This window comes from Tauraco erythrolophus, chromosome W, assembly GCF_009769465.1.
Source record: "Tauraco erythrolophus isolate bTauEry1 chromosome W, bTauEry1.pri, whole genome shotgun sequence".
Lineage (NCBI taxonomy): Eukaryota > Metazoa > Chordata > Aves > Musophagiformes > Musophagidae > Tauraco > Tauraco erythrolophus.
In genome coordinates, this window is record NC_141497.1 from 17,521,968 (window position 1) to 17,533,655 (window position 11,688).

At 41.8% G+C, this 11,688-nt stretch overlaps 1 long non-coding RNA gene across 1 annotated transcript; it reads left to right on the forward strand.

Moving 5' to 3' along the window:
- Nucleotides 1-1,283: 1,283 nt before the first annotated feature.
- On the forward strand, nucleotides 1,284-10,239 carry LOC147526244 (uncharacterized). Its single transcript, XR_015222961.1, has 2 exons — nucleotides 1,284-2,085; nucleotides 6,876-10,239. It is a non-coding gene; the product is annotated as an uncharacterized LOC147526244 (long non-coding RNA).
- Nucleotides 10,240-11,688: the final 1,449 nt, after the last annotated feature.

Below are 11,688 nucleotides of genomic sequence, written 5' to 3' on the forward strand. Positions count from 1 at the left end.
GTCGTCTTCTCACGACTCCATTGTCCGTCGTTCGGGATCGAACCGAATGGTAAACACACGGCCTTGGCCGTCTCTGTTCGGGATCTAACCGAATGGTGTACGCACGGCCTTAGCCATCTCTGTTCAGGATCGAATCAAACAGTATACGCTCACCACAATCACACACGGCGTCACTCACAGCTCCGCTGTCTTTGTTCGGGATTGAACCGAACGGTCGCTCGGGTCTGCGCGCAGGGAATTACGGGCAAAACAAAACTACTGAAGCTGGCAAGGGAGCTGAGCTCGTATAAAAATAAAATTCTTTGCTTGCTTCTATTCAGGTTCAGGATGGTGTCAGTCCCGACCCGACCTGATCAGGAGCCACCAAAAAAGTAAATGGTGGGGCGCCCCTCCTAGATTAGGTCAGACTTCAGGAACTAAGACCATCCCGGACGAGCCCCCAATTGTGATAAATGAGTGAGTCCCAAACAGAACTCCAATTAAAGTTTACAATTTATTAGGCGAATAAAAGCAAGCAAACAGCGCTGGGTGCGCCGGGAGTCTCCGCTCCACCAAGACGCACACCATGTAGTTCTTATTTCTGGTTTATATTCCTTTTACTAATACATATTCTCAATTATTTCCGAGAAAAAGGTGGTCTTATTACAATGGGCTCAGAGAAGTCATCTCCATAGTCTCCACCCCTAACCCCCCCAGTTGCGCGTGCGCAGTGTCTCCTGGTGGTCGTGAGTAGGGGTCTCAGGGATGAAGGCTGTATGTCTTCCTCGTGATGACTTTTTCACCTCCCCAGAAAACTAGTGAAGTCATCATGACTCTGCTCTGCGAAGTCATCAGGACCGTCTTTGTTCTCCATCTTGGCTCCTGCTTATCTTACACAAGGGTTATGCAACTTACAGATACATGACTTAAATAAGCTAACTTAAAAGTGGTTAAGCGAGATTAGAGATTAAGCGCGTACAGGCCCCCAGGCCCCTCTTGTCTAACACCTTGCAACTGGCAGTAAAGCAAAAGAAGAAGAGCCACCTATCCATCTATTGTCCCATATTGACACGAATCAAATGAACATATTTCACAGTGTTAATATGGGACAATGGGTGTGCAAACAGGTCGCGAGGAGTAGGGTGTGCTTATTCAAGATAAGTGATTGTCTTCGTTTAAGATCTCTGTGAAATGCAAAAACGTAAACCTGCGAAATGCCTCATGATGCTACTAACCAGGGGCCCCAATTGTGAAATGGGTTCACCTGTGTGAGAAACTAGGGACTATGGTATTGTTTGTTAAGATTTATGTTAAGCCTAATGTAAAGGTTAGACAACCAAAGAAAAGATAACCGTAATTGTTTACACAAGCTAAAACTATCTGCAAGATGTTCTAAGGAACTGACATAGACAAGGATATATAGGTGAGGGGTCAACTATTGTTTTGCTTAACAAAATATATATATATAGACAAGGATATATGGGTGAGGGGTCAACTATTGTTTTGCTTAACAAAATATATATATAGACTGCTTAGCTTGCATAAAAACTTGCTTTGATTGTTGGAGGCTCTTGCAAACAGTTACCACACAGCAAATTGAAGACCATATATGGAAAAGGTTATCTAAAGGTAACTGAGGAAGACTTCAAGCCTTCAGCCTCAACGACCACCAGAAGGCAGAAAAAGACCCCCTAACAACAACTAAGACATGCGCAGAGTACTCCACTAAAGACACAATTGCGGAACTGGAGGACTGATAAAAGGAGACTGTTTTGAATCCAAGGGACGGCAGTTGGTGGAGCGCAGACTCCCCTGTCGTCCAGCGCTGTTTTTGCTCATATTCTACTTGCTATAATTAATAAAATCATAATTGAATTATGATCCGTTGTGGTCCCAATTTATAACAATTCTGGTGCCGTGACTCGGATAAGGAACGGTGGGCTTCTGTCCTCCGGGGAGGCGCCCCGCGGCAATCCGCGGCCCCACGACTGACAGCCTACCTCAACCTTACCGACGAACCTAAATTCTAGAATAATGAGCAAAGGAAAAACCGGTAAAATCCCATAAAATTCTGTGCACGGGAGTCCGGACGAAGACGCAGGACGCGTAAGTATATTGTGAAATTGTTCGCGAGTTTGCCGTTCGGGCGGGATTGGGTTTCCTGGAATATAACGAGTGAGAGGTTCGATATACTGAACCAAGCGAGTGTGGACTCTTAAGTACTGCGTTTCCCATCTCCCGCGAGGGACTGGGCCAGGAACAAGGGGAGCGAGTGAGTGTGTGTTTGCGGATATTCCAGAAGATGGGGGCGAAGGGCAGCAAGCCTTCGACTCCCATGGGAAGGGTACCTACTGTACCTAAGAATACCCCTCTGGCATGTATCTTAGACAATTGGAGATATTTCCCTGGAACCCTAGGGAAAGATAAGCAGAAGATGATAGAATATTGTACTAAGATATGGGGAGGGAAGAAGATTTCTAAAAATGTCTTTTGGCCAGTCTATGGGTCAGAAGAAGAGTGGGTAAGACAGCAATTAAACCTCTGGGTTAATAATAAAAAACCCCTTAACCCAGAGGAGAGTCAATATGCAGAAGTGTGGCTAGAAAGACCGAGAGCTAGACTTTACCCGCTGAATGAAGTAAAACAAAAGAAAAAGAAGGAAGAGTTAGATGAAACCCTTCTAACCCCCCCTCCTTACATTCCTCCTCCTGCTCCCACAGCCCCTCCAGAAGTCCCTAGAGTGCCCACTCCCCCACCAGAGTCAGAACAAGGGTCTCCCCCTCCTCCTAGACGCATAACTAGAAGTCAAAAGGAGGCAGCTCAGATGTACCCCCTAAGGGAAATACCCATGGGGGGACCTCAACCTGTGATCGGATATATTTCCGTACCCTTAAACTCGGCTGACCTACGAGATTTTAAAAGAACCGAGATGGGAAACTTAATTGAGGACCCACTCGGAGTGGCAGAAAGATTAGATCAATTTTTGGGACCAAACCTTTATACTTGGAATGAGATGCAATCTATCCTTGGTCAATTATTTACTACCGAGGAAAGAGATATGATTAGACGAGCAGGAATGAGACTGTGGGATGCTCAACATGCCCAGGGACCCCAAGCAGATATTAAATGGCCACTCCAAAGACCTAATTGGGATAATCAGGATCCGGTGCATAGAACTCATATGCAGGACCTGAGAACTATAGTAATTCAGGGAATTAGAGAAGCAGTACCCCGTGGCCAGAATATCAATAAAGCATTTAATGAAATGCAAAAGAAAGATGAAAGCCCTACTGAGTGGCTGGAACGACTGAGGAAAGCCCTTCAGCTGTACTCTGGGGTAAATCCAGACGATCCTTTAGGGCAAGCGCTCCTCAAAACTCAGTTTGTAGCAAAATCATGGGAAGATATCAGAAAGAAAATTGAAAAGTTAGAAGACTGGCAGAATAAAAGGTTGGATGAATTATTGAGGGAAGCTCAGAAAGTCTATGTAAGGCGAGAGGAAGAGAGCAGCAAGCGACAAGTAAAAATGATGGTAGCAGCAGTCAGAGAGGATCGTAAAGGGCGAACCGGTGAACACAGATCTAAACAAGGAAACGTAGTAGTAGAGAAGGAACAGAGATGTTGTTTTTACTGTGGAAAGAAGGGACATATAAAGAAGAATTGCAGAGAAAGAATCAGGGATGAGGAAACATTGAAAACGGAATAGAAAAGTCAGGGGCTCTATATCTTGGGGGACCGGAGTCATCATGAGCCCTTGATAAAATTAAAAATAGGTCCCCATAAACAAGAGTTCACATTTTTAGTAGACACTGGGGCTGAAAAATCGACTATCAGACAAATACCGAAGGGATGTAAAATTTCCCCTGAAAAAGTACAAGTAATTGGGGCAAAAGGAGAACCCTTTAAAGTAAACAAAATCAAAAATGTAGTATTCGAAACTGAAAATAAATTTGGAATAGGTGAACTCTTGCTCGTCCCTGAAGCAGAATTTAATCTGTTAGGACGAGATTTAATTGTTGAATTGCAATTAGAAATTAAAGTGAAAAATCAAGAGCTAACAGTGTATGCTTATCCTCTGACCGTGGATGATCAAAAACAAATTAACCCCGATGTCTGGTACTCTCCGGACACAATTAGTAGGCTGGAAATCCCACCAATTAAAATCCAAATTTCCGAACCCCACATACCTGTGAGGGTAAGGCAATATCCCATATCCCTAGAAGGACGGAGGGGATTAAAACCAGAAATTGATCGATTGTTAGCCCAAGGAATCTTAGAGCCTTGTATGTCACCCTTTAACACCCCCATTCTGCCCGTAAAGAAACCAAATGGGAAATATCGGCTCGTACATGATTTAAGGGAAATAAACAAGAAAACTATCACCCGGTTCCCTGTAGTAGCAAATCCATACACACTGCTAAGCAAGTTAGGACCCCATAACTCCTGGTATAGTGTAGTCGATTTAAAGGATGCCTTTTGGGCCTGTCCACTGGCAGAAGAATGCCGTGATTATTTTGCCTTTGAATGGGAAGACATAGAGACAGGCCGTAGACAGCAATTGAGATGGACCGTGCTTCCCCAAGGGTTCACTGAGTCCCCTAATCTGTTTGGACAGGCCCTGGAAGAGCTCTTAAAAGAATATCAGGTGCAAACGGGAAACATGCTGTTACAGTATGTAGATGATCTGCTCATAGCAGGGAATAATAAGGAGGGTGTAAGAAAAGAAAGCATTCAACTCCTAAACTTCCTTGCACAAAAGGGACTACAGGTATCACGAGAAAAGTTACAATTTGTAGAAGAAAAAGTGAAATATTTGGGGCATTATTTGTTTAACGGCAAGAAGATATTAGATCCAGAACGTGTTAAAGGAATTCTGGAATTACCTATGCCTGTCACTAAGAGACAAATTCGGCAGGCATTAGGGCTATTTGGATATTGTAGGCAGTGGATAGAAAACTACAGCTTTAAAGTTAAATTCTTATATGAACAATTGTCTAAAGATAAAATACCCAAGTGGACCCCTCAGGATCAAGAGCAGTTTGCCAAGCTCAAAAGGGAGCTAAGTCAAGCACCAGTTTTAAGTCTACCAGATTTAAAGCGGCCATTCCAGTTATTTGTTAACATACATGAAGGAACGGCATTCGGGGTATTAACTCAGGAATGGGCCGGACAAAAGAAGCCGGTGGCATACCTATCAAAGCTGTTGGACCCTGTGAGCAGGGGTTGGCCGAGTTGTTTACAAATTATTGTTGCTGCTGCCTTATTACTTGAGGAAACGAATCGCATTACCTTTAATGGAGAAGTTGTCTTATATGCACCTCATAACATCAGGGGAGTGTTACAACAAAAAGCAGAAAAATGGCTTACAGATAGCCGATTATTAAAGTATGAGGGAATACTTATAGAATCCCCTAAATTATCTTTAAAAGCTATTGGAGCAATTAACCCCGCTGAATTTTTGTACCCAGGAGAAGGTAATGAACTATTACACAATTGTTTTCAAACAATTGAACAGCAGACACGCATTAGGCCAGACTTAGAAGAAGAAGAACTACAATGTGGAGAAATATTATTTATAGATGGATCATCACGAATAGTGGAAGGTAAACGATTATCCGGATATGCCATCGTTAAGTTGGAAAAAGGAGAATTTAAGACAATAGAATCAGGCCCCCTAAGTGCCAGCTGGTCAGCTCAAGCCTGTGAAATGTATGCATTGTGGAAAGCATTAGTGTCACTAAGGGGAAAAGATGGAACCATATATACAGATTCACGCTATGCGTTTGGAGTAGTACACACTTTTGGGAAAATATGGGAAGAAAGAGGATTCGTTAACTCGCAGGGAAAAGAATTGATACACCCGGAATTAATTCGGCGAGTTCTGGGGGCATTGAAAATGCCAAATAAAATAGCAGTTGTACATATAAAGGGACACCAGCGAGGTACAAGTTACCAAGTTAGGGGAAATAATGCAGCTGATACAGAAGCAAAACGAGTGGCAGGCAATTATAATGCGATTTTAACTATACAACAAATACCTGTTAGTAAAAGTTTGAGTTTTGAGTCTGCAGAAAAGGAAAAACTGGAACAAATGGGAGCTAAGGAACAGGATGGTAAGTACATATTGCCAGATGGAAGAGAAGTTTTGCCGAAGGGCATAGCACTCGAAATATTTTCAAAAATACACAGTAAAACACACTGGGGAACCCAGGCGCTAGTTGATCATTTCAATCAACAGTTTGCCTGTATAGGCGTATATAACATAGCAAAGGCAGTCACGGTGACCTGTGAGATCTGTCAAAAAGTTAATCGAAACAACCTGAGACAAAAACCTCTTGGAGGACGTTCCCCAGCATACAGACCTTTCTCACACATACAAGTGGATTTTACTGAATTACCCAGGGTAGGGCGTTATAAATATTTATTAGTAATGGTAGATCATTTAACACATTATGTTGAAGCTTTTCCCACCTCCAAGGCAACTGCTAACCAAGTTACTAAAGTGTTACTTGAACACATTATACCTCGATATGGAGTACCTGGAGTAATCGACTCAGATAGAGGAACACATTTTGTGTCAAAAATTGTTAGAGATCTAACAGAAAGTTTGGGTATTAAGTGGGAATACCATACGCCATGGCATCCACAGAGTTCGGGAAAAGTTGAAAGAATGAATGGGGAAATCAAAACTATTTTAACTAAATTAATGATAGAAACCAAATTATCATGGATTAAGTGCCTACCCATGGCACTATTAATTCTCAGAACTAGACCCCGAGCGGATGTAGGAATATCAGCATTTGAAATGGTGTATGGAATGCCCTATAGAATTGAAAGCCCACAAACAAATATTTTAATTCAAGACCGTGTGATTAATGAATATGTTTCACAATTAGCAGAACATCGTAACAAGCTTTGGGAACGCGGACTGATCGTGCAACGACCCCCGTTGGACTTAAAAATTCACAATGTTAAACCTGGGGAGTGGATATTGATTAAAGTGTGGAAAGAAGAAACCCTAAAACCTAATTGGGAAGGACCTTATCTTGTTCTGCTTACAACGGAAACGGCTGTCCGGACTGCTGAGCGTGGATGGACTCATGCCAGTCGCATTAAAGGCCCAGTGACGAGACCCCACTGGAAAGTAATCAGTACACCAGGTGACACCAAGATAACATTGAGAAGATAAAGTTATGATAGAGATTTTATTTGATTATTTTGACGCATTACCTTTTGGTGTAAAGTGCATAATATGTTTTGCATTTGCTATAGTAATGTCCTTAGTAGTGTATTATCTGTGGAAACATACTAAATATGGTCGTAGAAACTGTTGAACACCCATGCAACCCAATATAGAATATAGGGACTCTACAAAAATAGGAAATAAGTATATACATAATTTACGATTGAAGTACAAAGACCAACAGTGTGATTGTTATCCATTTATATGTTTCAAGTGTAAAGTATGCCAGGATAAATGGTAGACGCACTGCTATAATGGATATCCTCCTAACGGAGTCTGTGAACAGTGCTATAAATTTAAAAGATCATTAACCGATTGGAAATTAAAACAATTTAAACAAAAACGAGAAATCGTAAAAGGATCCCCAATAGTGGGATACTTTTGCTAAAAGAATACACCCCCAATATTACTGTTACCACCCAAATCAACCAGTCCCTTTTGTGACTGAAATCGTGGCTATTCAGTGCCGGAGGGAAGTACTAACCGTGTCTTGCTTAGCCCCATTAATTAAAGCTGTGAAGTGAGAAGCCTATGTAAACAGACAGAAAGCCCGAAACAGCTATTCCTGAAGAATTCCCTTGCTGCCGAGAAGATGGTATATCCCGTGGCTCGAAGCAACCGAGTCGACGGGCGAGGCAGAAGAGAAACAAACCGTGGAGAAAAGAATCAGAAAAATGGAATGCAAAAGCAGCCATGGCTGAACTTCCCCAGGACTGGTAAGAATATATTTAAATTGGAAAAATTAACAAACACCCTTTTTCCTGGTATACCGTTAGTCTTGTTAGTGATAATAACCCAAGCAAAAGGAAACCCTCACGAACCTATGGTGTGGAAAATATATAACTTACAGAGAACACATGAAATCCAAAATATTACAATGCCAACAACAGTAAAATTCAATGTATCCTTAACCACACTGATTATGGGAGGACATAGAGATAGAGCTGATACATGTAGGGCAAATTATGTATGTCCTGCCTCAAATCCTGGTAAGAGCTATTGTAATCAACCGGGTCACTATTTTTGTGGTTATTGGGGTTGTGAAACCTGGGCTTCTGATTGGTCAAGTCCTGGAGATAAATATCTAAAATTTAAATGGGAACCTAAAGGATGTAATCGGCCACCGATTGGAACAGATGGACATGTTTATGGTCATTGTGATTTACCAGGATACTGCAAAAACATTAGTATCGAAGTTACAAATCCTACAGAAGACTCATGGTTAGTTGGAAAAATTTGGGGAATTAGGTTTTGGGACACAGGGCCAGATAGGGGAAGTATGTTTAAAATAATAAAAGAAAGACTTCCTTATGATCCTTTACCAATAGGACCAAACCAGGTCCTGAATCCACCCGATTCCTCTGAAGAAAAGGTTGCCCCCACAAGCGTCGCAACCATTTCTCCAAACTCTCTTTCGAAAACAACTAAAGACACTGTGACTGAATTCTCCTTATCCAAGGATTTAGAGTTGTCAGAACCCAAAGACCCCTTATGGAATCTAATGCAAGCCTCTTATCGTGCCCTTAATGAAAGTAAACCAAATTTAACTGAGGAATGCTGGTTATGTTATAATGTTAAGCCACCATATTTTGAGGCAATTGGAAAACTAGGTAAGACTCAATGGTCTAATAGTTCAAACCCACGAGAATGCCCATGGGATGAACAAAGAAACCATACGCAAGGAATTACTATTCAATTAGTAACAGGTCAAGGAAAATGTATAGGTACAGTGCCCAAAAAGTATCAGCCTTTATGCAACCGAACAGTCACTAACATCAATATAGAGAAATACAAGAACCAAAATAACAAATGGGCTATCCCGACACCAGGAGCTAAATGGGTTTGTTCAGACATCGGAGTAACGCCTTGCTTATCCCTAAACGTGTTTGATCAATCTCAGTTTTGCGTACAAGTGATTATTGTCCCTCGTCTAATCTATCACACCTCTGAGGAGGTGTTGCGCCACTTCGAAAAAGACTTGAATAGACAAAAACGAGAGCCAATTACAGTGGTAACCTTAGCTACACTGCTGATAACGGGCGGAGTTGGGGCAGGTACAGGCATAGCCTCCCTAGTAAAAGGTCAAGAATTACAAAGTTTACAACTGGCTGTAGATGAGGATTTAGAAAGAATAGAACAATCCATTAAACGTTTAGCCACTTCAGTAAAATCTTTATCAGAAGTAGTGCTGCAAAATAGAAGAGGATTAGATCTATTGCTCTTAGAAAAAGGAGGGTTATGTGTAGCTCTCAAAGAGGAATGTTGTTCCTTTGCTGATCATACGGGAATAGTCCTAGATACCATGTCAGAACTCCAAAAAAGGTTGGAACAACGTAAAAAGAATCTGGAGGCGGGCAGGTCTTGGTATGAAAACTGGTTTAACGTTTCACCTTGGCTAACCACTTTATTGTCTGCTTTAGCAGGACCGCTTATTATGTTGATTTTAGGACTTATATTTGGGCCTTGTATATTACGCTATATTTTACACTTTATTAGAGAACGATTTGACGCAGCTAAATTGCTTATTTTAACTACGGGGTCTGAGGCAAAATATAAGAGTGTATCTATCAATGAAGATGAAGATTGTTGTGAATGTGTTATGCCACGAAAAAGCTATGATTGTAATTGTGAGGTATTACCTTGTGAGTGTTATGATAAATGTTGGGATTGTGAAAAAAGGTTGGTTTGCAATACCGAGAATGAAAGTAGCGTTTAATAAACAATAATAGGATAAAAAGAAAAAGGGGGGATTGTGAGAAACTAGGGACTATGGTATTGTTTATTAAGATTTATGTTAAGCCTAATGTAAAGGTTAGACAACCAAAGAAAAGATAACCGTAATTGTTTACACAAGCTAAAACTATCTGCAAGATGTTCTAAGGAACTGACATAGACAAGGATATATAGGTGAGGGGTCAACTATTGTTTTGCTTAACAAAATATAATATATGGGTGAGGGGTCAACTATTGTTTTGCTTAACAAAATATATATATAGACTGCTTAGCTTGCATAAAAACTTGCTTTGATTGTTGGAGGCTCTTGCAAACAGTTACCACACAGCAAATTGAAGACCATATATGGAAAAGGTTATCTAAAGGTAACTGAGGAAGACTTCAAGCCTTCAGCCTCAACGACCACCAGAAGGCAGAAAAAGACCCCCTAACAACAACTAAGACATGCGCAGAGTACTCCACTAAAGACACAATTGCGGAACTGGAGGACTGATAAAAGGAGACTGTTTTGAATCCAAGGGACGGCAGTTGGTGGAGCGCAGACTCCCCTGTCGTCCAGCGCTGTTTTTGCTCATATTCTACTTGCTATAATTAATAAAATCATAATTGAATTATGATCCGTTGTGGTCCCAATTTATAACACCTGATACATGGCAATATAAAACAATGTCAGGGCCGCACAGTGAAATATGACCTTCTCTGTATAGGTAACCTTTAACCATTCTGTTCGTTCTTGTATAACCGTAGTCCTAGAGAAAGCAGAATGGTATGGATATAGTTCTCGCTTCTTGCAAAAGCCACCTAACATTTTGTTTTGTTTTTTTTTTCCTTTCTTCTTCTTTTGCTTTACCGCCAGTTGCAAGGTGTTAGACAAGAGGGGCCTGGGGGCCTGTATGCGCTTAATCTCTAATCTCGCTTAACCACTTTTAAGTTAGCTTGCTTAAGTCATGTATCTGTAACTTGCATAACTCTTGTGTAAGATAAGCAGGAGCCAAGATGGAGAACAAGGACGATCCTGATGACTTCTCAGAGCACAGTCATGATGACTTGGCTAATTTCCTGGGGAGGTGAAAAAGTCATCACAAGGAAGACATACAGCCTTCATCCCTGAGACCCCTACCCACGACCACCAGGAGACATTGCGCACGCGCAACTGGGGGGGTTAGGGGTGGAGACTATGGAGATGACTTCTCCGAGCCCATTGTAATAAGACCACCTTTTCTCGGAAATAATTGAGAATATGTATTAGTAAAAGGAATATAAACCAGAAATAAGAACTACATGGTGTGCGTCTTGGTGGAGCAGAGACTCCCAGCGCACCCAGCGCTGTTTGCTTGCTTTTATTCGCCTAATAAATTGTAAACTTTAATTGGAGTTCTGTTTGGGACTCACTCATTTATCACACCCCCTCTCCTATTGATTCTTTACCAACAACTATGAACACTTCCTCTATCTTTTCTACGCGAATTTCTGTGCCTGTACCACCACCATTACCCTCTGCTATCGAAGTAGAAACTGCGAATTCAGGGACCACGTGCTTAGAACTGCGCCGAAATGGCGGCAGCCAAAATGGCGACAGCACGCGCCAAGATAGCGGCAGCACGTGGGCAGAAAAAGGGGACTCGGAAGAGAAGGCGGAAGAACTACAAAGGGGCGTGGAAACAGGTGGACGGTCATGCCGGCCTAAGTCCCGCCTCTACCCTGACCTCACACCGTCCCGCCGAGAGCTCCAC